We start from the raw sequence: 26,033 nt of genomic DNA on the forward strand, positions 1-26,033 counted from the left end.
AATTGTGTGTCAATTGAATCCAATTGATGTCAATTGAGCCCAATTGACATCAATTGTGTGTCAATTGAATCCATGTGACATCAATTGAATCCAATTGATGTCAATTGAGCCCATGTGACATCAATTGTGTGTCAATTGAGCCTAATTGACATCAATTGTGTGTCAATTGATACACAATTAGCTTCAATTGGGCTCAATTGACACCCAATTGATGTCAATTAGGCTCCATCAATTTGGCTCCATTGACATCAATTGACACCTAATTAGACTCAATTTAGCTTAATTAAGTCTAACTGAGCTCAATTAGACTCAATTTGGCTCAATTGATATCAATTGACACCCAATTGGACTCAGTTTGACTCAATTGACACCTAATTAGACTCAATTGACACCTAATTAGACTCAATTTTACTCAATTGACATTAATTGACTCAATTTTACTCAATTGACATTAATTGACACCCAATTGATGTGAACTGATGTGAATTGAGCTCAATTATATCGAATTAGGCTCAATTGACATCAATTGACACCCAATTAATATCAATTGAGTGCAATTGATGTGAATTGATGTGAATTGATATCAATTGACACCCAATTCACATCAATTGATGTCAATTGACACCCAATTCACATCAATTGACACCCAATTCACATCAATTGATGTCAATTGATGTCAACTGAGCTCAATTGCATGGAATTAGGTTTAATTGACACCCAATTAATATCAATTGAGTGCAATTGAGCCCAATTCAGCTCAGTTGTAATCAATTGACACCCAATTGATGTCAGTTGCATCCAATTTGGCTCAATTGAAACCCACAACTGATGTCAATTGAGTCCAATTGATGTTAATTGGCACCCAATTGATGTCAATAAGGTTCAATTGATGTTAATTGACACCCAATTGATGTCATTTACGTCCAATTGAGCTCAATTGACACCCAAATTATCCAATTGAAGTCAATTGGACTTAATTGACTTCAATTGTGTCAATTAAGTCCAATTGAAGTCAATTGGACTTAATTGACTTCAATTGTGTTAATTGGATATTAATTGATATCAATTAACACCCAATTGCTGTCAATTGAGTCTAATTCAGCTCAATTGATACTCAATTTACATCCAATTGGGTGTGAATTGAGCTCAATTGTATCATATTAGGCTCAATTGACATCAATTGACACACAATCGATCACACAATTGAGCCCAATTGAGCCCAATTGATATCAATTGTGATCAATTGACACCCGATTGATGTTAATTGTATCCTATTGGGCTCAATTGAGCACAATAGGATGCAATTAACACCCAATTGAGTGTCAATTGTGTAATTGAGTCCAATTGGGCTCAATTGAGTGCAATGATGTCATGGACAATTGAGTCAATTGATGTAAGTATAGTTAGATTTAATTGGTGTGTCAATTGAACTTAAGGCCAGCAAATTATACAAAACTTTTTTTGTGCCAAGAATTTTGAACTTTTGACATCATAAATGAGTCCAGAAGGCCCAAAAATGGTAAGAATGACTGTGAACATGATTTTTTTATTTTTTTATTTTTTTTTATTTTTCCACTGGGAAAATGGGTTTTCCCGGCGGGTCCGATGGGAAAACCCATTTTTTCGGCGGGATTACTAGCAGAGAAGGTTTTTGCAGGTCATCAAAAATGCCTGTGAATATACATTGTGATCACAAGAATTTTTATGTTATTAACACATGTTAATAACATGTTCACGTGTTTTCGTTCACGTCAGTGAAATCCCTGCTCGAAACCTCTAAAACCTAGTTGGACTTGGTTAGTGGCCTCCCTCACCTATAAATAGACCCTCATTCCTTTGTATTTTCATCTTTGTGAATTTACATGCCATTATTATCTTCATTTTAGTGTAATTTCAATTATCCCTCTATTTGCCTCTTCTCTTGGGGGCTTTGGAGATTCTCTATTCTCCATCCTCTCTTGAATATTACCATCCCCCTATTGGTTGCCAAGGAATTGCTTGTGGGCTTCACTTCTATCCAAAGGAATCAAGCCAAAATCAAAGGTAAGCTCTAATTTAATGGTTTTTTCTATTCCTCTCAATGATTTTCTTCTTCTCAACCCCTCTAAATCTTGAGAAGCTTTCAATGGAATGGTTTTCTTTTGAAATCAAGTTTTTCAATGATTTATAATGTTTAATTAGATTAATGCTAATCTTTATGCTTAATTATAATATTTCCTTTAAGAAAATCTCTCTTTTGGAAAGATTAATCATCTTTATGATTAGATCCTTGTTAGAAGGATGATTCTCAATGATAATCTCTTTATTTTAATCAAAACTCTAGGCTTGATAAGCTAGAGAAAGAGATTAGATATTTTTATGATTTTTAATCTAGTAAAAATGATGGTTAATTTTTTTTAGCTTGATTATGAGTAAGAAAAATCATATTAACTCATTCTAATTAAAGAGGGTTCTGCTAACATTTTTAGAAATGAGGAATGGTTATTTTAGAATAATCAAGAGATTTATTCATAATTATGCTTATAATTATGATTATAATTATGTTATGTATGCATAATTTAATTTTAGTCTAAAAGAAGAGTTCCTATCATATTTCCATTACAAGTATTCATTTTAAAATAGAAAATTGAACATTCTTAGTAATTACAGCAAAGCTATGGTAAAATTTTTCAGAAAAAAAGATAAATCTTATTTTTATGCATAATTTTAATAAAGCAAAAAGAGGAATTCCTATCATATTCTAGGCATAGATATTCCTATGCTAAAAGAATGATTTTTTTCATTTTTATGAAAAATTCTTTTATAGAATTTATGTAAAATTAAATAAATAAAAAAGAGGAATTTTTGTTATATCTATTTTTACATGCATAATAAATTTTATGCAAAAAGAGGAGTTTTGAGCATTATCCAATTGATAGAAAAATAAAGAAGGTTATGCACATTTTTTTTCTAGAATCATTCAATTTATGAGAATTATGAAAATGATTCATTTAAATAATTTGATTAGTGTTAATATAGAAAGAAGAAATAGGGTATAAATGATTTTAGAAATCCCATGAATCTTTTATTCAAAAAAGAAGAATAGTGAGTATATCGTATTTTGAGAAATTTGAGAAAGAATGTGAAAATATTCATCGAGAAAACTTGGATAATTCTTAATCAGAAAAGGAATTTGAATACTTTTGACCTTTGGAAATTTGAAGTATACGTCTAGATTCTTGGAAGATATACGTCTAGATTCTGAATGAGAAAAGGACTTCCCAGAAAAAGACCAGAAACACGCTTAGTTGAATGAATGTATGACTAATTTATTCCTAGTTTCCTTGGAAAAGGAACCTGGAATCCGTGAGAGGATCAAGGATCCAAAAAGTGAACGCAAAATTAGATTTAATGGAAATTTAGATTTAAACATGGGATGTCCATCTATAGAATCCAATTCATCGATCAAAAGTCTTCATTCATGAAGCTTAAAGAATGAAAACACAATACGTAAATTCTCTTCCTGAGTTTTTATTATAAATTTATGATAAAATTTATTTTTTCTTTTTAAGCCTTCAATTAAGCTTTCAACAACACTCTGATACTTAGATTTAATGGAATCGAGAAAAAGTTACCTTTAACTAAGCCAAGTAATTGGCAGAGACCTAGAAAAGTTCTGTCATCAGTATCAAAAGTAGAGTAGCCGTACTCTCAAACTGATGTGAACGGATCTGAATGAATGAGATGTGATGTGAATGGATCTGAGTGAATGGATGTAAATGGATGTGATGTGGTGTGATGTGATGTGGATCTGGATGGATGTAAATGGATGTGATGTGATGTGATGTAATGTGGATCTGAATGGATGCGAATGGATGTGAATAGATGTGAATGGATGTGATGTGATGTAATGTGGATCTGAATGGATGCGAATGGATGTGAATAGATGTGAATGGATGTGATGAGATGTGATGTGGATCTGGATGGATGTAAATGGATGTGATATAAATGGATGTGATGAGGATCCGAATGGATGTAAATGGATGTGATGTGGTGTGATGTGATGTGGATCTGGATGGATGTAAATGGATGTGATGTGATGTGAATAGATGTGAATGGATGTGAATGGATGTGAGTGGATAATAGATGTGAGTGGATGATAATGGATATGAGTGGATGATAATAGATGTGAATGGATGAGAATGGATGTGTTATGATGTGAATGGATGTGAATGGATGTGAATGGATGTGTTATGATCTGAATGGATGTGAATGGATGTGTTATGATGTGAATGGATGTGAATGGATGATAATAGATGTGAATGGATGTGTTATGATCTGAATGGATGTGAATGGATGTGAGTGGATATGGAATGATGTGTTATGATCTGAATGGATGTGAATGGATGTGAATGGATGTGAGTGGATATGGAATGATGTGTTATGATCTGAATGGATGTGTTATGATCTGAATGGATGTGAATGGATGTGAGTGGATATGGAATGATGTGTTATGATCTGAATGGATGTGAGTGGATATGGAATGATGTGAATGGATGTGATTGGATATGGAATGATGTGAATGGATGTAGGATGATGTGAATAGATATGACTGGATGTGGAATGATGCGATGTGAATTAATGTAGAAGAATGTGGAATAATCAAAAATGACGTGGAACGATGTGGAAAGATGGGAGTTTGTTGGAAACTGTATTTGTATATGAAACCTATTTTATGTCAAGAATGCTGGGGAAGTATTTTGACTATCTTGTCGACTAAGGTCGTGAGGACCTAAGTGTGAGAAGGTTGTAACAACAACTGACCGAAGAGTCAATGAAGGACGTCTTGCGTAGCAAGGTCTTGACCACCAACCTCGGTTCAATTAAAATGGTGAGCTTCTGGTGTACAGTGGATGAGGGACCAAGGAAGCGGCCTATGAGTGAAGCGTTAGGTGACTTGGGAAGGAGCCTAGAGGGTGCTGACCATACAATGCTCGAGCTCTGGGTTGCCTAAGACACCCACGCATGCATCAAGGAAGAAAATGAGTTGGAGTTGTTTTCTGAACACGAGCATGGATTTGGTTGATTGGCCTTGTTGGTCTTCAACGGATGAGTTCATGACCCTTTTACATGGATCTTGTTGATTGATCTAGCTAATCTTCAACGGGGAGTCCATCTAGATTTTCATGTGATTATATTCCCGGGTACTATGAGCTAGGAACTATTGAAAAGGCCCTTGAATGAGCAGGTGGTGAGCGTTCTGGTTGCCAATGATGCTATAGGTACACCGATGAAGGAATGATTGGAAATTGGACTTCAAGCTAGATATTTTTGAGGATTATGATCAGTGATACTATGGTTTCATTAAAAGTTTGCTTTAAAGATAGCCGAATCTGTAAAAGGCAATTTCATATTGGGTGCGTAAGTGGTATCTCTGAAATGTATTTTGCATGAATCCGGCTAGGGGGCTTGGGAACTCTTTTCCCTAGTACCCGGGACAAAACATAACCAAATTTCTAAATGGATCCTATCAATACAGTGGTTGGTTGATTGATTGGCTAGCCCATGGGATTGGATGGGGTTAGGTTGTACTCATGGATCCTATAATTAAAATTCAATTCTGTTCAAGTTACGATAGTTGAAGTAAATCACGGATAATCCTTGTTCTATGGAAAAGAATCAATGGTTGTGCATCTTTGACAAGGAAAAAAGCATTGGTCTCTATGATCCAAGTGCAAGTTCCTCCCTTGATCCGGCCATGTGATCCACGGGTTTGGTCGGAATGAAAAAGAGAAGTTAAGGCCTTTAACTACGTTAGAATAATTCTCCTGGAGGAATTGCCTATGCTTTCTGGGTGAGGAAAGTTTTTTTTGGGTTCGGTTTTGGGATAACCGAGGGATTAGTCTCTTGTCCGGACATCCATGGTGGGCGAGGCCCCAAGTGGGAGTCTCTGCCTTGTGCATGAATTTGCTACTTCCGCGCTGCTAGTACCCCTGAATTCGATGTACAGAGTGGGCAAGGATCTTTCAACTAATACAATACCTAAGATCATGCATGAAGATACACATTGTTGGATTGTCGATAATAGAGGCTATCATCAACAAATAGCATGCCATGTTTTACTATGTTGGTTTCATACAAAGAAGGCATGGGTGGAGAATCTTCTTCAGGTATGATTCCAAAAGCATGAGGTAATATTCCTCTAGGTTGTGGTGTGTTATTTTTCATTCTTCCATGATGTACTTGATAAAGTAAACTCAGACCGGTCCGATTTTACTTTCACAGTCCAAGTTTACTTTTCTAGGCAAAGCATTGTGGTTTCTGTCCAACAAAAGTAAACTCGGACCGGTTTGAGTTTACTTTCACAGTTTGAGTTTACTTTTCCAGGTAGAGCATTATGGCTTATGTCCCCAACAAAAGTCAACTCGGACCGGTCCGATTTTACATTCAAAGTCCGAGTTAACTTTTCCACGTAGAGCATTGTGATTTCTGTCCAGCAAAACTACCGAGTTTACTTTATCAGTCCGAGTTTGCTTTGACAATGCATTCATGTTTTTGTATGGCTCAATCATTCGTAGGAGACTAAATTGGATTGTGTACCTTGAATTTAAATTCCAAAAGAAATCCATGATGAAGTTTATACATCTATGTGTAATCTCTTGCACACCATCATAGAAGAAGACTTCAAGATACACTACAGTCAGCTTCTAGAGAAGTATTTAGCACACAACAATATCATGCGATAAGTAACAAATGGGTGGTGTGGTGACTATTGTATATGGCGGAGACGAAAGTCTAAATTTGGAAGATTGTTTCATAACCATAATCTTTCCACCAACTTGGTGGAAAGATTATGGCAATACATCAAGTACACTCTATTTTTTTTTTCGAGAATCAAGTACACTCTATTGGGCACTCTATTGGGTGCAAGGATTAATAGATCTATGGTAGATCTTATACATGCACTTATTAGAGATTGACAAATCGACACTCGCAAGGGTGGAACTTTGCTCAAGTTCTTCAAACAAAAACAGGAGATAGGTTGACCGCTACTAATATCTTTGTAATTTGCAACTCACATGAATCTTTCGCAATTTCCCATGTCACTTTCTTACATCTTATATTATGGCAGGCTGATTGTGGACGTTACAACATCCACGGATCATCAAAGAGACATATGGCACGATTGCAAAGGGGAGCGAATTCTTCAACATTATCAAGGCAATCCATCATGTTTAGAAATTGTAAATGAGATGACGTTACTGTTCAAGATACAAAGCATCGTATCACTTTCCACATTTTCTTTCCATCTTGCCAATTATTGATAGTGCACATGCATTGGTCAACCATGGCATCAATAAAGAACCAGTTCTCCAAAACGATGATCAAGACCTCTGTGAGATGGGTGCAAGTGAGGAGTTACCCAAATGTATAGAGGAGTTTAGGGGAATCTTTTGTCAAATTGAAGATGGTTTGCAAAACAAAGATGAGATGAAGAAAGCTATTCTACTAGCTACAACAATTAAAGATATCCAAGGATAACCTCATGAGCTTGGTAGCTCCAAAAGAAGATTGGCATGCCAACACGTGGGAGCATTTTCCAAATTCAAGAAGATTTTAAACGTACTAGATTGAGTCATGGAATTCCACACAAGATACCTAATAGTTTAGATGAGGATTCTCCCCAACCTAAGTGTCCTCATGTTACTAGAGTTCTAAGGGTGAAAACGTCAACAAGGCAAGCACCTTGTTCGCTTTGAAAAGAGATTACACATTTGGTGTCCTCATTGTTGTACAAAAACATTGATGATAGGTCCCCTAGTTACCATATCATGTCACACTTGTCATGCATTGTTGCCTTTAACCATGAGGCATGCCCCACTTGGCGTGTTGAGGCAACTCTCATGAACAAGGAGGTGCAAATTTATGGCAATTTTGTACCTCAGCATTATAAGATCATGGCAATTGAGTATGGAAACTTTCAAGATGATGAGTGATGCTTTTTTTTGTCTCTTCAATGACAAATGATACTGCAAAAGTATTGGCATCTCAAACAAGAATGATGCCATTCATGTACTTGTAATTTCATAATTCATGCATTGATATCATTTCTAAAGCAATTGATGCCACTTAAGTACTTCTTATAATCCCATAAGCCATGTTGACATCATGATTAGGGACCTCTTGAATTGAGAGACATATCATCAATAGGACACTTAAACTGAGATATAAAATGTGACAAGATTACAAACTGAGATACAAAATGTTAGAAGATACATATCATGATGGATACAAAATGTGACAAGATACATATTGTGGTGGATACAAAATGTGTAAGATTCCTCCCCATCCTCTTAAGATGTCAGCATCTTCCCTTGTAATCAAATCCCTCTTCATCAGAAATATAAAAGATCTTGTTTCTACCTGTTTTGGCCTAGAGAGAGAAAATGTTTTAGAGAGAGGTTATTCGGATTTAGAATATTTTTGGATGGAAAAATATCTCTTCTTATTAAAATAAGTTCCCCCGAAACAAAAGTTCAAAAAGATTTTCAGAAGAAGCATTAGAAATCAAGTATAATCTGTTCAAGAGGCATTATCCTAGGGGTCCAGATTTTTTTGAAAATTTTAAATTAAGGTTTTGAGGGGTCAACAAGATTCATCCAAATGTGTGGAGAAGATAAATAGAAGAAATAAAGAAAATACCCCCAAAAATGAGTAAATACTCACATAAGATGAAGAGTGGGCCAAAGGAAATACTAAAAAAAAGGATTTTTGACACCTCACAATGGGAATTCCCCCCTCATGAAAGAGGCACCTACTTCACATGTGTGGTGGAGTTTAAAATTATCAAAAATTGAGATATTTCATCTCTCCTCTCTCCTAATTCAAGTCTAGTTCCAAAAACTAAGCTAAACTGACCTAAAAATGGTCAAAAATTGACCAAACTGATCTAAAAAATTCTAGAATCAGTTTGCTTGGTTAGAAGCTCACTTTTTCCTATAAATAGAAGCCTACCCCTTTGTTGAAGCTTAATAGTGTTTTATGCACTGTTACTCTACAAAGAGCCAAGAACTGTGAATTTCTTAATTATTCACTAGTTTTTGACCATTTCCTCTTCTAAAGATTTGGTGGCCCCACTGTTGTTGCAAACAAGAGTAGATCCCTCAAACCATCAAGCCAAAGGAAAGCTAATTTTTGTTTTGTTTGAAATGATAATTTGATGCTATGCCTTGCTGGAAAGGCTTTCCCCCTCTCTAGTTCTTAAAATCAACCCTTCTTTATCCTAGATAAGTAATCTAATTGTTTGAATTAAACTTTTCATATTGTTTCTTTTCTAAAGTGAAAACTGATTAGTTTAGAGTGCTTAAAACCATTTGGGGATAATTTTTAAGTAATTTTAAGATAGAAAAAATTAAAAAATGGTCAGCCATACAAAGGAGGTTATGGCAAAATTTTCTAAAATTTTATGAAATAAGTTTCATCTTTTATTATTCTAAAAGAAAATTTTTTATTATAAAAGTGTTACTTCATCATTATTGAATTTTATGCATAAAAAGATGCATAAAAGAATATTTTTTTATTATAAAAGTATTGCTTTCATCAAAATGGATTTTTATGCATAAATAGATGCATAAAAGAATAATTTTTATTATAAAAGTGTTACTTTCATCATATTGATTTTTATGCATAAATAGATGCATAAAAGAATATATTTTTTCTTATAAAAGTATTACTTTCATCATTATTGATTTTAATGCATGAATAGATGCATAAAAGAATATTTTTATATTACAAAAGTGTTACTTTCATCAAAATGGATTTTTATGCATAAATAGATGCACAAAAGAATAATTTTTATTATAAAAGTGTTACTTTCATCAATATTGATTTTTATGCATAAAAGAATTTTTTTAATAAAAGTGTTACTTTCACCATTATTGATTTTTATGCATAAATAGATGCATAAAAGAAAATTTTTTATTATAAAAGTGTTACTTTCATCAATATTGATTTTTATGCATAAATAGATGCATAAAAGGATATTTTTTTAATTATAAAAGTGTTACTTTCATCAATATTATTGTTTATGCATAAATAGATACATAAAAGAATATTTTTTATTATAAAAGTGTTACTTTCATCAATATTATTGTTTATGCATAAATAGATGCATAAAAGAATATTTTTTATTATAAAAGTGTTACTTTCATCAAAATGGATTTTTATGCATAAATAGATGCATAAAAGAATTTTTTTAATTATAAAAGTGTTACTTTCATCATTATTTTTTTTTATGCATAAATAGATGCATAAAAATAATATTTTTTTGATTATAAAAGTGTTACTTTCATCAATATTGATTTTTATGCATAAATAAATGCATAAAAGAATTTTTTTATTATAAAAGTGTTACTTTCATCAAAATGGATTTTTATGCATAAATAGATGCATAACAGAATAATTTTTATTATAAAAGTGTTACTTTCAGCAATATTGATTTTTATGCATAAATAGATGCATAAAAGAATTTTTTTAATTATAAAAGTGTTACTTTTATCATTATTGATTTTTATCCATAAAATGATGCATAAAAGAATATTTTTATATTATAAAAGTGTTACTTTCATCAAAATGGATTTTTATGCATAAATAGATGCATACAGAATTTTTATATCAAAATAAGAGGTTTCTTTAATCCTTGCTTAAATCCCATGAATATGGGTAAATGAATTAAGTAAATACTCTGTGAAAGAAAATTTTACCGTTTCATATTCTCTAGGATGGTAATGAGAAAATTCAAAAAAACTATCGAAGTCGGAATTTTAGGCAAATGACTAATTTATTCCTCATAGGAATTCGTTATTAGTTTTGAATTCAGTTAAGCAAATACTCAGTGAATGAAATCCAGTAAAGTAGTAATTGAAATATTACCCTTCGATAAAGATAGTTCCGAGAGAACCTTTCCAGTCTAAAAACCTGAATCAGACTACGACTAACAGACTATGACCAAGACATAACTCCTTCGTCAGTTTCAAGAAATGACGATGTGACCAGTTCAATAATCTACACTCAAATCACCCACTGAATCTGAAACTAAGTTGAGACTTTTGATTTTGATTTGAATTCTTGATCTGAGGATCAAGAATTCAGAATTCAAGGAATTCTGCTTGGGAATCCAAACTTGTGATCTAGAAGTCTTGGGATACGGAATTAAGATATACTCATTGTATAAGAAAATCAAAATTGAAAACTTTATAAAAAACCCTATTTTCTTAAAGGACTATCTTATGCCAGAATGCTGGAGGGAGCATTTGGTATATGTGTGTTCTAAGGGAAGTTCGGTTGCAACAGCTAGCGGCGGGGAGTGTTCAAAGGACGGCTCACGCGGCAAAAACCTGGCCCAGGTCTTGACCAGCTTGGGTATGGTGTAAAATGGTGTGCTTTGATGGGCGAGGGCCGATGAAGCGATCCCTGAGTGAAGTGCTAGGACACATAAGGAGGATCCTGGAGGGTTCTGACCAGGAGATGCACGGGCTTGCAGTGCCGAGGACACCCATGCGTACGTCGTGGAAGATATATATGTATGATGATGAGAAACTTATTGTAATCTGTTTTACTGGATCTCGTTGCTGACATGCTGGTCTCAACGGAGAGTCCAGAGTGATACTGTTTTGTGATGAGAAACAAGGATTGAATGGAAATTTTGAGTTGTGACATCTATACCCAGTAATTGTTTGTCAATGGATTGTTTTATAGATTAAAGTTTAAAGAGGAGTGTGTGAGTATCTGTATTCTAAAGCAAAAGTTAAGAAAGGAGTTCAATTATGGGTGGGTGAGTACTTGTCTGGTTCTACTATTCTAGTGGTTGGGCGGTGGCTAACCCATGGGCCGGATGGGGTAGGCTGGAAAGAATCAGTAGAGTTTTAATAATAAAATTGATTAATAAGATTACGCTTAAAACTCAAATAATTAAATAATAACCTAAAGACTTCTCAAATGAATAGATCAACGGCTGTGCCTAATTCAATTAGGAAAAAAGCGTTGATTCCTTCAAGTTAAGTCTGTTATAGTTTCCCTTCTATCCGGTTTATTCAAATGAAGGTTAGTTCAGTCTTGACCTCGTTAGAAAAATTTGTTAACAAATTCAAAATGGTGGAATCGTCCTCGCTTTCCGAGCATGGGAAATTTTCTCGGTTTTGGTTTTCGGAATGACCACCAGCTTAGTCTCGTGCTCGGACATTCGAGGGCGAGGCCCCGAGTGGGAAACCTTGAACGCGCAAGAGGGAGCTGCTTCCGCTGCAAATCGAGATTTCGGTGCGCGGAGGGGACAGTGAGATCTCACAGTTGGTATCAAAGCGCTATGTTGTAAATTTACATAACAGCAACAAAAATTGCTTAAAAATTTTAAAGTAAATATGGGAAATAATGTAAATCTATCTGGCATTCCTGAACTCTCCCAGAGTCAGGATATAATAGCCTTTGCATTCGACCACCTCATCAACTCTGCTATGACCCGAGTAAGCAGAGTGAGACTCGCACGTCATTTTGAGAGTCTTTACTTTCTTGATCCTCTTGTACCAGTTAGCGTCAGAGGCTCAGGCAAAATATTTCCTTAGCCATGATTCTGATAAGACTAGGACTTGTTGTTCAACATGTTTAACTCTTTGATCATTCACCCAGGAACTTCAGAACTTCATGCCGAGTTTTTAGGCTTCTTAGCCGCTTCATCCCTAGAGATAGAATTATAGCACCTCTTTCTGTACCATGGCATGTCTCCTTCGCAATTTCTCTTCTTTATGCGTATACAATTGAGACAGTAATTTTGGGGAGCCGTGATGCTCTATGTATATATCAAAAACTTTTGATAATAAACAATGTTTTGCAAAAAAATTCCAAATTGTTTTCATGATTATGAATATGGTTAATAAAATTATCAGAGTAAATCTTGTTTCATGATGTATGATGAAAAAATTTATCTGTTTTAAGAATAAATCGTAAAAATTAAATAATCATAAATCTGTTGTCAAAGTTAAGTTGACAAAAATCTCGTTTTGTCAGAATCATGAGGCGTGCGGCCCGTGCAAGGCAACTGGATCCTCTAACCGATGACGAAGAGTTAGATTCAGATGTTCGAATAGCTTTGCACAGATCCCAACCTGGTCCCTTCAAAGTTGAAGGGGAATAGTTAGGTGAAGTAGTGGAAAAGTAGATTGAGGCAATGGAGGAATACTTTGATGTAACTGGCTACAATGAGAGAAGCAAGATGGCTCTCGCCAGGTTAAAGATTGTGGAAACGGCAGCCAGGGTCGCTTGGAGGAATCATTGTGAGACTAACCGTCTCGATCGAAATATTCAAACCTAGACCGATCTTAAAGCTTATCTTAGAAAGAGGAATACTTTGATGTAACTGGCTACAATGAGAGAAGCAAGATGGCTCTCGCGCCAGGTTAAAGATTGTGGAAACGGCGGCCAGGGTCGCTTGGAGGAATCACTGTGAGACTAACCGTCTCGATCGGAATATTCAGACCTAGACCGATCTTAAAGCTTACCTCAGAAAGAGGTTTTGTCCTCCAGGCTTCCTTGAAACTAAGATGAATGAGTTCTTGGAACTAAAGCAGGATAGCCAGACAATTGAAGAGTACCATCAAGCTTTTGCCCTTCTCCTCAAATATTCCCCGTAATTGGATGAAGAACAGCTGATGGCCAGGTTCATTCGAGGAATGAACGAGCCATTGGACACCTTAGTGAAGAATGCCAAACTATCTCAATGGTGGCCGAAGCAGTAAGAATGGCAAAGGACTTTTCCAAAGCCTTTGTTGTTAAAGTCCCACACCAAAGCCTGCACCCTCTAACTTTAAAAGATTCCAAACCCTGGTAAGTACTTCAAACTTTCCTCCCCTAAAGAGGTAGCAAGGCCCAATTCAGAATTAGGATGCGGGAAGATTCAGAAGTGAAGGAAGACCCTTCCCCCAGAACACTTTCTCAGGAGCCCCACCTATTTCAAGGATTCAGAGGGATTGATGAAAAAACAGGTAGAAGGAGAGGAGACACACATGTATATTGCAAACCCTAACCATCGAGGGAATCCATCTCCCTTCTCACACAATGCATAAAGCCATAATCCATAATACACACACACACTATTGTGTTGTGTCCACCACACACAGCTAACCCTAGCTAATGTCCACACACTATGACTAGCTGGACGTGGTCATTTATGTCTCACACATGTTCACATAGTGCAACTGGCACAAACTGACATCGAGCTTGAATCTCAACAATCCCTCTCAAGCTCATGATGTACTGCCATAGATGAATATGTAGATGAGCTTGGGCTATCAAAGCTCTCAACACTCCCCCTCAAGCTCATCCCACGTACTCCCAACATAGTACGGAAGTACTCAAACTTCTCCTTGCTAAGTGGCTTTGTAAAGATGTCGGCCACCTTCAGTCTTCACATACTACAGATCCACTGTACCATCCAACACTTTCTCTCTAACAAAGTGATAGTGGACCTCTATGTGTTTGGTCCGCACATGAAACACTGGATTCTTGGCCAATTGTATGCTGCTCATGTTGTCACAATGAATGACAACATGAGCATCAATAGGCTCACCCAAATCAGCCAAGAGACTCTTTAACCATATTCCTTCACATGTAGCAATGGTTGCACCCCTGTATTCAGCCTCTGTACTAGATAAAGCAACAGTAGGTTGCTTCTTGCTACTCCAACTCACCACGGCACTTCTAAGTGTAAAGGCATAACCACTAGTAGACCTCCTGTCATATGAGCTACCTCCCTATCTGCGTCTGTGTAGCCATGTATATCCAAGCCTTTACCATGCTCATAAAGAAGACCATAATGTGCAGTGGTCTTTACATATCGCATAATGCGTCTCACTGCATTCAAATGAGGTTTTCTGGGGCTCTGCATAAATTGGCTTACTAGCCCCACAACATACCTGAGATCCGGGCGTGTGATAGTCATGTAAATGAGATTGCCAACCATCTTTCTATACATAGATGGATCATCAAACTCTTTACCAAAATCAGCCCGCAACTTCACATTCTGCTCCAAAGGTGTACTCATTGGCTTACACCCTGTCATCCCATATTTTGCCAACATATCCAATGCATATTGGCGTTGCACTAACCATGTACCTGCATGGTCTTTGATCACTTCAATTCCAAGAAAATATCTCAATTCACCCAAGTCTTTCATGTCAAATTGCCCACTCAATGCCTTCTTGACATGCATCACATCTATAGCACGATCTCCTGTGACAATCAAGTCATCCACATAGATGACAAGTAAGACAAGCCCATGATCTATTTTCTTCACATAGAGTGAAGAATCTGCTGTAGAAACGTGAAATCCAAGGGAGATAAGATATCTTCTCATCTTATCACCCCAAGCACGAGGTACTTGCTTCAAACCATATAATGCCTTTTTTAATCTGCATACATGAGTGGGATATCTTGGGTGTACATATCCTTTTGGCTGTGCCATATAAACTTCTTCTTGTAGATCACCATTTAGAAATGCATTTTTCACATCCATTTGATGCATTTCCCAACCATCTGCAGCCATAGCAATGACTGCTCTCACTGTTACCAATCTCGCTTTATGGTGTTCAATGGAACCATCTAACTTGCATTTCACTTTGTAAACCCATTTGCAACCAATAATATTTTTGTTTTGTGGTAATGCAACCAAATCCCATGTTTCATTTATGAACCAATGCGTCCATCTCAACATCCATTGCCTTCTCCCATACATGCTTTCCAATAGCTTCTGTATAGCATGTAGGTTCCACATGCTTCACCAAAGAGGTCATATATGCATAATGCATAGCAAAATCACGATATGTCAACCTGTCAACTGGATACCTGACCCTTTGGGATCTCCGCAATGCATGCGGATCACTCTAAACACCTGTCACTCTATCATGTGGAGGCACATATCTATCCTGCCTTGCACCAGGTGTGCGTAAAACTGGTATTCCAAGTTCCTTATCCAAACTCTCTGAACTTGATATTGATTTTTATGCATAAATAGATGCATAAAAGAATATTTTTTTCATTATGAAAGTGTTACTTTTATCATTATTGATTTTTATGCATAATAGATACATAAAAGAATATTTTTTTATTATAAAAGTGTTACTTTCATCAAAATGGATTTTTATGTAGAAATAGATGCATAAAAGAATTTTTTTAATATAAAAGTGTTACTTTCATCAAAATGGATTTTTATGCATAAATAGATGCATAAAAGAATTTTTTATTATTATAACAGTGTTACTTTCATCATGATTGATTTTTAGGTATAAAAAGATGCATAAAAGAATATTTTTTATTATAAAAGTGGTACTTTCATCAAAATGGAGTTTTATGCATAAATAGATGCATAGAAGAATAATTTTCATTATAAAAGTGTTACTTTCATCAATATTGGTTTCTATGCATAAATAAATGCATAAAAAAATATTTTTTTTATTATAAACGTGTTACTTTCATCATTATTAATTTTTATGCATAAAAGAATTTTTTTATTATAAAAGTGTTACTTTCATCAAAATGGATCTTTATGCATAAATAGATGCATACAAAATTTTTATATCAAAATAAGAGTTCTCTTAATCCTTGTTTAGATCCCATGAATATGGTTAAATAAATTAAGTAAATACTCTGTGAAAGAAAATTTTACCATTTTATATTCTTAAAATCAGCCCTTCTATTTCCTAGATAAGTAATCTAATTGTTGGAATCAAACTTTTCATATTGTTTCTTTTGTGAAAATTAATTAGTTTAGAGTGCTTAAAACCATTTGGGGATAATTTTTAAGTAATTTTAAGATAGAAAAAATTAAAAAATGGTCAACCATACAAAATTAAAAAAATGGTCAGCCATACAAAAGAGGTTATTGGTGAAATTTTCTAAAATTTTGTGAAATAAGTTTCATCTTTTATTATTATAAAAGATGAAACTTATTTCACAAAATTTCTTTTATTATTATAAAAGAAATTTATTTATTATAAATAAATAAATTTCTTTTATTATTATAAAAGAAATTTATTTATTATAAAAGTGTTACTTTCATCATTATTGATTTTTATGCATAAATAGATGCATAAAAGAATGCATAAAAGAATATTTTTTTATTATAAAAATGTTACTTTTATCAAAATGGATTTTTATGCATAAAAGAATAATTTTCATTATAAAAGTGTTACTTTCATCAATATTGATTGATGCATAAAAGAATATTGTTTTATTATAAAAGTGTTACTTTCATCATTATTTATTTTTATGCATAAAAGAATATTTTTATATTATAAAAGTGTTACTTTCATCAATATTGATTTTTATGCATAAATAGATACATAAAAGAATAAATTTTTATTATAAAAGTGTTACTTTTATCATTATTGATTTTTATGCATAAATAGATGCATAAAAGAATAATTTTTATTATAAAAGTGTTACTTTCATCAATATTGATTTTTATGCATAAATAGATGCATAAAAGAATATTTTTTTAATTATAAAAGTGTTACTTTCATCATTATTGATTTTTATGCATAAATAGATGCATAAAAGAATATTTTTTTATTATAAAAGTGTTACTTTCATCAAAATAGATTCTTATGCATAAATAGATGCATAGAAGAATTTTTTTATTATAAAAGTGTTACTTTCATCATTATTGATTTTTATGCATAAATAGATGCATAAAAGAATATTTTTTATTATTATAAAAGTGTTACTTTCATCATTATTGATTTTTATGCATAAAAGAATCTTTTTTATTATAAAAGTGTTACTTTCATCAAAATGGATTTTTATGCATAAAAGAATAATTTTTATTATAAAAGTATTACTTTCATCAGTATTGATTTTTATGCATAAATAGATGCATAAAAGAATATTTTTTTAATTATAAAAGTGTTACTTTCATCATTATTGATTTTTATGCATAAAATGATGCATAAAAGAATTTTTTTAATATAAAAGTGTTACTTTCATCAAAATGGATTTTTATGCATAAATAGATGCATACAGAATTTTTATATCAAAATAAGAGTTCTCTTTAATCCTTGTTTAAATCATATGAATATGGGTAAATGAATTAAGTAAATACTCTATGAAAGAAAATTTTATCGTTTCATATTCTCTAGGATGGTAATGAGAAAATTCAGAAAAACTATCGAAGTCGGAATTTTAGATAAATGACTAGGAATTCGTGATTAGTTTTGAATTCAGTTAAGCAAATACTCAATGAATGAAATTCAGTAAAGTAGTAATTGAAATATTACCCTTCGATAAAGATAGTTCAGAGAGAACCTTTCCAGTCCAAAAACCTGAATCAGACTATGACCAACAGACTATGACCAAGACGTAACTCCTTCGTCAGTTTCAAGAAATGATGATGTGACCAGTTTAGTAATCTACACTCAAATCACCCACTGAATGTGAAACTAAGTTGAGACTTTTGATTTTGATTTGAATTCTTGATCTGAGGATCAAGAATTCAGAATTCGAGGAATTCTGCTTGGGAATCCAGACCTGTGATCTAGAAGTCTTGGGATACGGAATTAAGATATACTCATTGCATTCAAAAGAAAATCAAAACTGAAAACTTTATAGAAACCCTGTTTTCTTAAAGGACTGTCTTACGCGAGAATGCTGGGTGGAGGGAGCATTTGGTATATGTGTGTTCTAAGGGAAGTTCGGTTGCAACAGGTCGCGGGGAGTGTTCAAAGGATGGCTCACGCGGCAAAAACCTACCCAAGTCTTGACCAGCCTGGGGTATGGTGTAAAATGGTGTGCTTCCGGTACGATGGGTGAGGGCCAATGAAGCGATCCCTGAGTGAAGTGTCAGGACACCTAAGGAGGATCCTGGAGGGTTCTAACCAGGAGATGCACGGGCTCGCGGTGCCGAGGACACCCATGCGTATGTCATGGAAGATATATATGTATGATGACGAGAAACTTATTGTAATCTGTTTTACTGGATCTTGTTGCTCACCTGCTGGTCTCAATGGAGAGTCCAAAGTGATACTGTTTTGTGAGAAACAAGGATTGAATGGAAATTTTGAGTTGTGGCATCTATACCCAGTAATTGTTTGTCAATGGATTGTTTTATAAATTAAAGTTTAAAGAGGAGTGTGTGAGTATCTGTATTCTAAAGCAAAAGTTAAGAAAGGCTTTGAATTATGGGTGGATGAGTACTTGTCTGGTTCTACTATTCTAGTGGTTGGGCGGTGGCTAAGGCGGTGGCTAACCCATGTAGGCTGGAATCAGTAGAGTTTTAATAATAAAATTGATTAATAAGATTACGCTTAGAACTCGAATAGTTAAATAATAACATGAAAACGTCTCAAATGAATAGATCAACGGCTGTGCCTAATTCAATTAGGAAAAAAGTGTTGATTCCTTCAAGTTAAGTCTGTTATAGTTTCCCTTCTATCCGGTTTATTCAGATGAAGGTTAGTTCAGTCTTGACCTCGTTGGAAAAATTCGTTAACAAATTCAAAATGGTGGAATCGTCCCCGCTTTCTGGGCATGGAAAATTTTCCCGGTTTTGGTTTTCGGAATGACCACCAGCTTAGTCTCGTGCCCGGACATTCGAGGGCGAGGCCCCGAGTGGGAAACCAATATGTCATGGCATGTCTCCTTCGCAATTTCACTTCTTTATGCGTATACGATTGAGACAGTAATTTTGGGGAGCTGTGATCCTCTATGTATATATCAAAAACTTTTGATAATAAAGGATGTTTTGCAAAAAAAATCCAAATTGTTTCCATGATTGTGAATATGGTTAATAAAATTATCAGAGTAAATCTTGTTTCGTGATGTATGATGAAAAAATTTATCTGTTTAAAGAATAAATCATAAAAATTAAATAATCATAAATCTGTTGTCAAAGTTAAGTTGACAAAAATCTCGTTTTGTCAAAATCATGAGGCGTGCGGCCCGTGCAAGGCAACCGGATCCTCTAATCGATGACGAAAAGCCCTGCACAGATTTCAACCTGGTCCCTTCAAGGATGAAGAGGAACAGGTAGGTGAAGTAGTGGAAAATGGATTGAGGCAATGGAGGAATACTTTGATGTAACATGAGAGAAGCAAGATGGCTCTCGCCAGGTTAAAGATTGTGGAAACGGCCAAGGTCACTTGGAGGAATCACTGCGAGACTAACCGTCTCGACCAGAATACCCAGACCTGGACTGATCTTAAAGCTTATCTCAGAAAGAGGTTTTGTCCTCCAGGCTTTCTTGAAACTAAGATGAATGAGTTCTTGGAACTAAAGCAGGATAGTCGCGGACAATTGAAGAGTACCATCAAGATTTTGCCCTTCTCCTCAAATATTCCCTGCAATTGGATGAAGAGCAGCTGATGGTGGCCAGGTTCATTCGAGGAATAAAAGAGCCATTCGACACCTTAGTGAAGAATCCCAAACTTGTCTCAATGGCCGAAGCACTAAGAATGGCAAAGGACTTTGCCAAAGCCTTTGTTGTTAAAGTCCTACCAAAGCCTGCACTCTCTAACTTTAAAAGATTCCAAACCCCGGGAAGTACTTCAAACTTTCCTCCCCCAAAGAGGCAACAAGGCCCAATTCAGAATCAGGATGCGAGAAGATTCAGAAGTGAAGGAAGACCCTTCCCCCCGAGAACACTTTCTCAGGAGCCCCACCTATTTCAAGGATTCAGAGGGATGAGCTCATAAGTGAGAACCGGTGTTTTGGATGCCATGGTTTTGGTCACTAGCTAAATACTGCCTGACTCCTGCCATGTCAAGGGGACAGGGAAGTCAAGGATTGAGAGTGCAAAGACCAACCCCTTCCTATCAGTCAAATTAAGGTCCATCTCACCCAAATCAAGGAAATCCCAAGAGAACTCCAGCTCAACCATCTACCTTTGTCCATAGTAGCCTCAGAACTCCTTCCCAGAACTGGGGCAACCAAAGAGAAAGAGTTCCGCCTCAGACTGCAGTAGCCAGAGCAGTCACAATTGCAGAAGTAGTGGAAGAGGAAAGAGGACAGATTTATGCTGCAATTGAAAACCAAGGGCCAAATCGCCAATTCTTCATCATTCATACTCTAGCTGAGTATCAAGGTAAGCCTTTTAAGCTTTTGATTGATTCAGGTAGTACTCATTCTTTCATTTCCCCTAGATGCTTGCGTAAGCTAGTCTTAGATCAGAAATCAGGGAAACCTATGCAAGTTGAATTGGCAAGTGGAAAGATTCTTTTCACTCACCTTGAGACAGATCATATTCAGTTCAATCTAGATGGGAATTTAACTGACTGCCAGTTCCGAGTTATACCTTTGGGAGTTTTCGAATGGATTGGCTCCATAAAAATCTAGCTGACATTCATTGTCATAATTGAACCATTTCCTTCCGTAACCTTAACAAGGTTCAAGGAACCGAAATTTCAGGATCCCCAAGTCTGTAGTTAGTAAAGGCTTCTAAGTTACTAAAAGGACTTAGAAAGAAGTAGCTCATTTATGTTGTCAAAATGAATCCAGTAGACTCAAAGTTAAAAGCTAAAGAACCTGAATCATTAAGTGATTATGATGATTTATTCCCAGCAGAGCTAACAGAGATGCCTCCAATTCGAGAAGTAGATCATGTGATAGAATTGACCCTCGGAGCTCAGCCAGTAGCCTTGCGTATGTACAAAATGCTAGTTCTTGAAGCCATCAAACTCAAGGAACAGCTTAGACAGCTGTTGGAACTAGGGTTTGTAAGACCCAGTGTTTCACCTTGGGGTGCGCCAGTTCTCTTTCAGAAAAAGAAAGATGGAACGCTAAGACTTTGTGTGGACTACAGAGGTCTCAATCAGCTGTGAGACAGTTAAGAATAAGTATCCTATCCCCAGAATTGATGAGCTTCTGGACAGACTAAGTGGAGCCCAGATCTTCACAAAGATAGATATCAAATCAGGATATTATTAGATTAGGATTAATGAATAAGATATCCCAAAGATAGCCATCAATACTCGGTATGGGCATTGTGAATTCACTGTCATGCCGTTTGGATTAACAAATGCCCTAGCTACATTCAATCGCTTAATGCAAGAAATTCTCAGAGAATACTTGGATGATTTTGTTCTTGTTTTCTTTGCTGATATTCTGATTTACTCAAAGAATGCAGCTAACCATGAAGCTCATGTGAGAAAAGTTCTTGAGATTCTAAGGAAGCACCAACTCTTTGCAAAAAAGAGCAAATGCACTTTCTCTACCAACCATGTTGAATACTTGGGCTTTCTGGTATCAAAAGATAAAATTTCTCGAGATTCTGCAAAAGTCCAAGCAGTCCATAGATTGGCCTGAACCAAAGATAGTGAAAGAAGTCAGGGGATTCTTGGGATTGACTGGTTGGTATAGAATTTTTATACCAAAGTATGCTCTCATAGCTTCCCCCGTGATAAATCTTCTCAAGAAGAATATCCCGTTTCAATGGTTTGCCAAGTGCCAGATTGCTTTTGATAAGCTGAAGACCGCCTTGGTAACCAATCCCGTTCTGAAGCTGCCAGATTTCTCTCTACCCTTTGAGGTAGTAACTGATGCCAGTGGTTTTTCCCTGGGAGGTGCACTTATGCAGGAAGGTCATGCAGAATATTTTTTATTATAAAAGTGTTACTTTCATCAAAATTAATTTTTATGCATAAATAGATGCATAGATAATTAATTTTCATTATAAAAGTGTTACTTTCATCAATATTGATTTTTATGCATAAATAGATGCATTATAAAAATATTTTTTTTATTATAAACATGCTACTTTCATCATTATTGATTTTTATGCATAAAAGAATTTTTTTATTATAAAAGTGTTACTTTCATCAAAATGGATTTTTATACATAAATAGATGCATACATAATTTTTATATCAAAATAAGACTTCTCTTAATTCTTGTTTAAATCCCATGAATATGGGTAAATGAATTAAGTAAATACTCTGTGAAAGAAAATTTTACCGTTTCATATTCTTAAAATCAGCCCTTCTTTATCCTAGATAAGTAATCTAATTGTTGGAATTAAACTTTTCATATTGTTTCTTTTTTAAAAGTGAAAATTAATTAGTTTAGAGTGCTTAAAACCATTTGGGGATAATTTTTAAGTAATTTTAAGATAGAAAAAATTGAAAAATGGTCAGCCATACAAAATTGAAAAAATGGTCAGCCATACAAAGGAGGATATGGTGAAATTTTCTAAAATTTTGTGAAATAAGTTCCATCTTTTATTATTATAAAAGATATTTTTTATTATAAAAGTGTTACTTTCATCATTATCGATTTTTATGCATAAATAGATGCATAAAAGAATATTTTTTTATTATAAAAGTGTTACTTTCATCAAAATGGATTTTTATGCATAAATAGATGCATAAAAGAATAATTTTTATTATAAAAGTGTTACTTTCATCAATATTGATTTTTATGCATAAATAGATGCATAAAAGAATATTGTTTTATTATAAAAGTGTTACTTTCATCATTATTGATTTTTATGCATAAAAGAATATTTTTATATTATAAAAGTGTTACTTTCATCAAAATGGATTTTTATGCATCTGAATTGCCACTTGGATACTCCACTTGAACTTCTTAATCTCCTAATGGTTCCCTTTTGGCTAATTCTACCACCTCTATGGCACATATAATCAACCACAACCTTGGATGCACTGTTTTTTTTGGTTGATCGAACCATTACTAGTCTAACCTTATGCTCAATCATTATCTCTTTCAAGTGGTTTTCCACATTTGCCTTATCTACAGTTAGTACTATTGCTTGTACTCTTTTTTTGGCTTAGCATTCTAGTTCTCCTCCATGGTTTGATCTCTTACAACCATAGGCGTTGATGAAGTCCCTAATAAAAGAGGTGGGTATGACACCTAAACAAGCTCAATGTTGCATATCAACACCAACCAAGGTGCATACATACCAAAATTATCAAATCCCCTTCTCTGTTTTGAGAAAACCAGTAAAATCAAGAAAAACTAGTAGTAAAAGTGCTCTAATTCCTTTTATTCTTGTCCAAATTGAGAGACCAGGCATTCATTAGCTTAGCAATGATATCTACTAACTCCATCTAAAAGGAATTAGATCAATTGTTTAAGTCGAGAGAGTAATTAGCCAATTAATGATCCTCTGTTTCACTAATCACTCTATACAGCCTGTTTAATTAGCTCATAATCAACTCCAAAATTCATAATTGCCCCAACCAACCACATAGCAACCTTCTCGTCTGTGTGTATCATAAACTTTCTAAGCAAATTTTGAATTTAATCAATCACCAAACTAGAATTTGGCCTCCACTTTGCAAATGAATGAGATTTTAGCTCTGTTTTTGCCCTTCAGGCTACGCAGCGTGCTATAGGGGTGATTTGAGTGATTTGTTATTGAGGCTATATTTAGGTACCCAACACTCCTAGGCATGCACACAATCCACCAATTGCTTGATTTGTTATTGAGGCTATATTTAGGTACCCAACACTCCTAGGCATGCACACAATCCACCAATTGCTTGATTTTTGAAAGAGACCAGCTCCAATTTCATCAAAATTGAACCTCTATTCTCTGTTTTTGTGAGGGCTTCAAAATAGTGAATTTTTAATCACTCCAATGCATCAAACTTGCTCCAAACTCATTGTAGGGCCTACACATGAGTTGCCAATACATTCCCATTTGCTACATACATGATTCTTTGTTAGATTTGCATCCGTTTGCCTCATACATTCACCACACTGTGAAATCTGTTTTTAAATGACTCTTTTATGTCAAGAATGCTGGGAAAGCATTTTGACCGTCTTGTGATTGAGGTCTTGTGGAGACCTATCTGTTAAAGTTGCAACTGCTAACGGAGAGTCAACGCAGGATGTCTCGCGTATCAAGTGTTGAGATATCGAGCTCGTCTAGTGAGGCGGTGGACACTGATGACCCGCCTGGGGGATAGACCCCACACTTACACCACTGGCATGGTTGGTGAGATCTTGGGTGATATGCGGCTAGTGGAATGGCATAGTTATAGCGCCAGCTCATTTAGTTGGGTTCACACTATAGAGAACCCGTGTATGTATTGGTTGAGTACCTTTCATATTATGTGTACTCTTATCTTGTATATGGTGTGTTGAGTGTTGAGTGAATGAATGGATGGATGGATAAATGTGATGTGAATCAGATAAATGTGAATGAATAGATGGATAGATGTGATGTAAATCAGATAAATGTGAATGAACGGATGGATAGATGTGATGTGAATCAGATAAATGTGAATGAATGGATGGATGGATGTGATGTGAATCAGATAAATGTGAATGAATGAATGGATAGATGTGATGTGAATCCGATAAATGTGAATGAATGGATGGATGGATGTGGATGTATGTGAAGAATAGAAGTGGATGTATGTGAAGAGTAGAAGTGGATGTATGTGAAAGAATGGATGTGGATGTATGTGAAATGATAGATGTGGATGTGTATGTGATAAGTATGGACGTGGATATATGTGAAAGGATAGGGGTGTGTATGTGCTAAGTATGGATGTGGATGTATGTGGGAGAATACATGTGGATGTAAATGTGATGGATATGAACGAGAATTGAGGCGATGAGATGTGATGTAAATTGGATAGATATGAATGATAAGGGATGAAAATAAATGTAATAGCATGTGAATCGGGATGTGAATGAATGATATAGGAAGTGAATGAATGTGTTAGCATGTGAATGAATGATATAGGATGTGAATGAATGTGTTAGTAAGGGATGTGAATGGATGTGATGTGATGTGAATCGGGATGTGAATGAATGATATAGGATGTGAATGAATGATAAGGGATGTGATGTGATGTGAATCGGGATGCGAATGAATGATATAGGATGTGAATGAATGTGTTAGTATGTGAATCAGGATGTGAATGAATGATATAGGATGTGAATGAGTGTGTTAGTATGTGAATTGGGATGTGAATGATTGTGTTAGTATGTGAATTGGGATGTGAATGAATGATAAGGGATGTGAATGGATGTGATGTGATGTGA

Source organism: Cibotium barometz, chromosome 7 (genome assembly GCF_041138505.1).
Source record: "Cibotium barometz isolate CiBa-2024 chromosome 7, ASM4113850v1, whole genome shotgun sequence".
NCBI classification, from domain to species: Eukaryota; Viridiplantae; Streptophyta; class Polypodiopsida; order Cyatheales; family Cibotiaceae; genus Cibotium; species Cibotium barometz.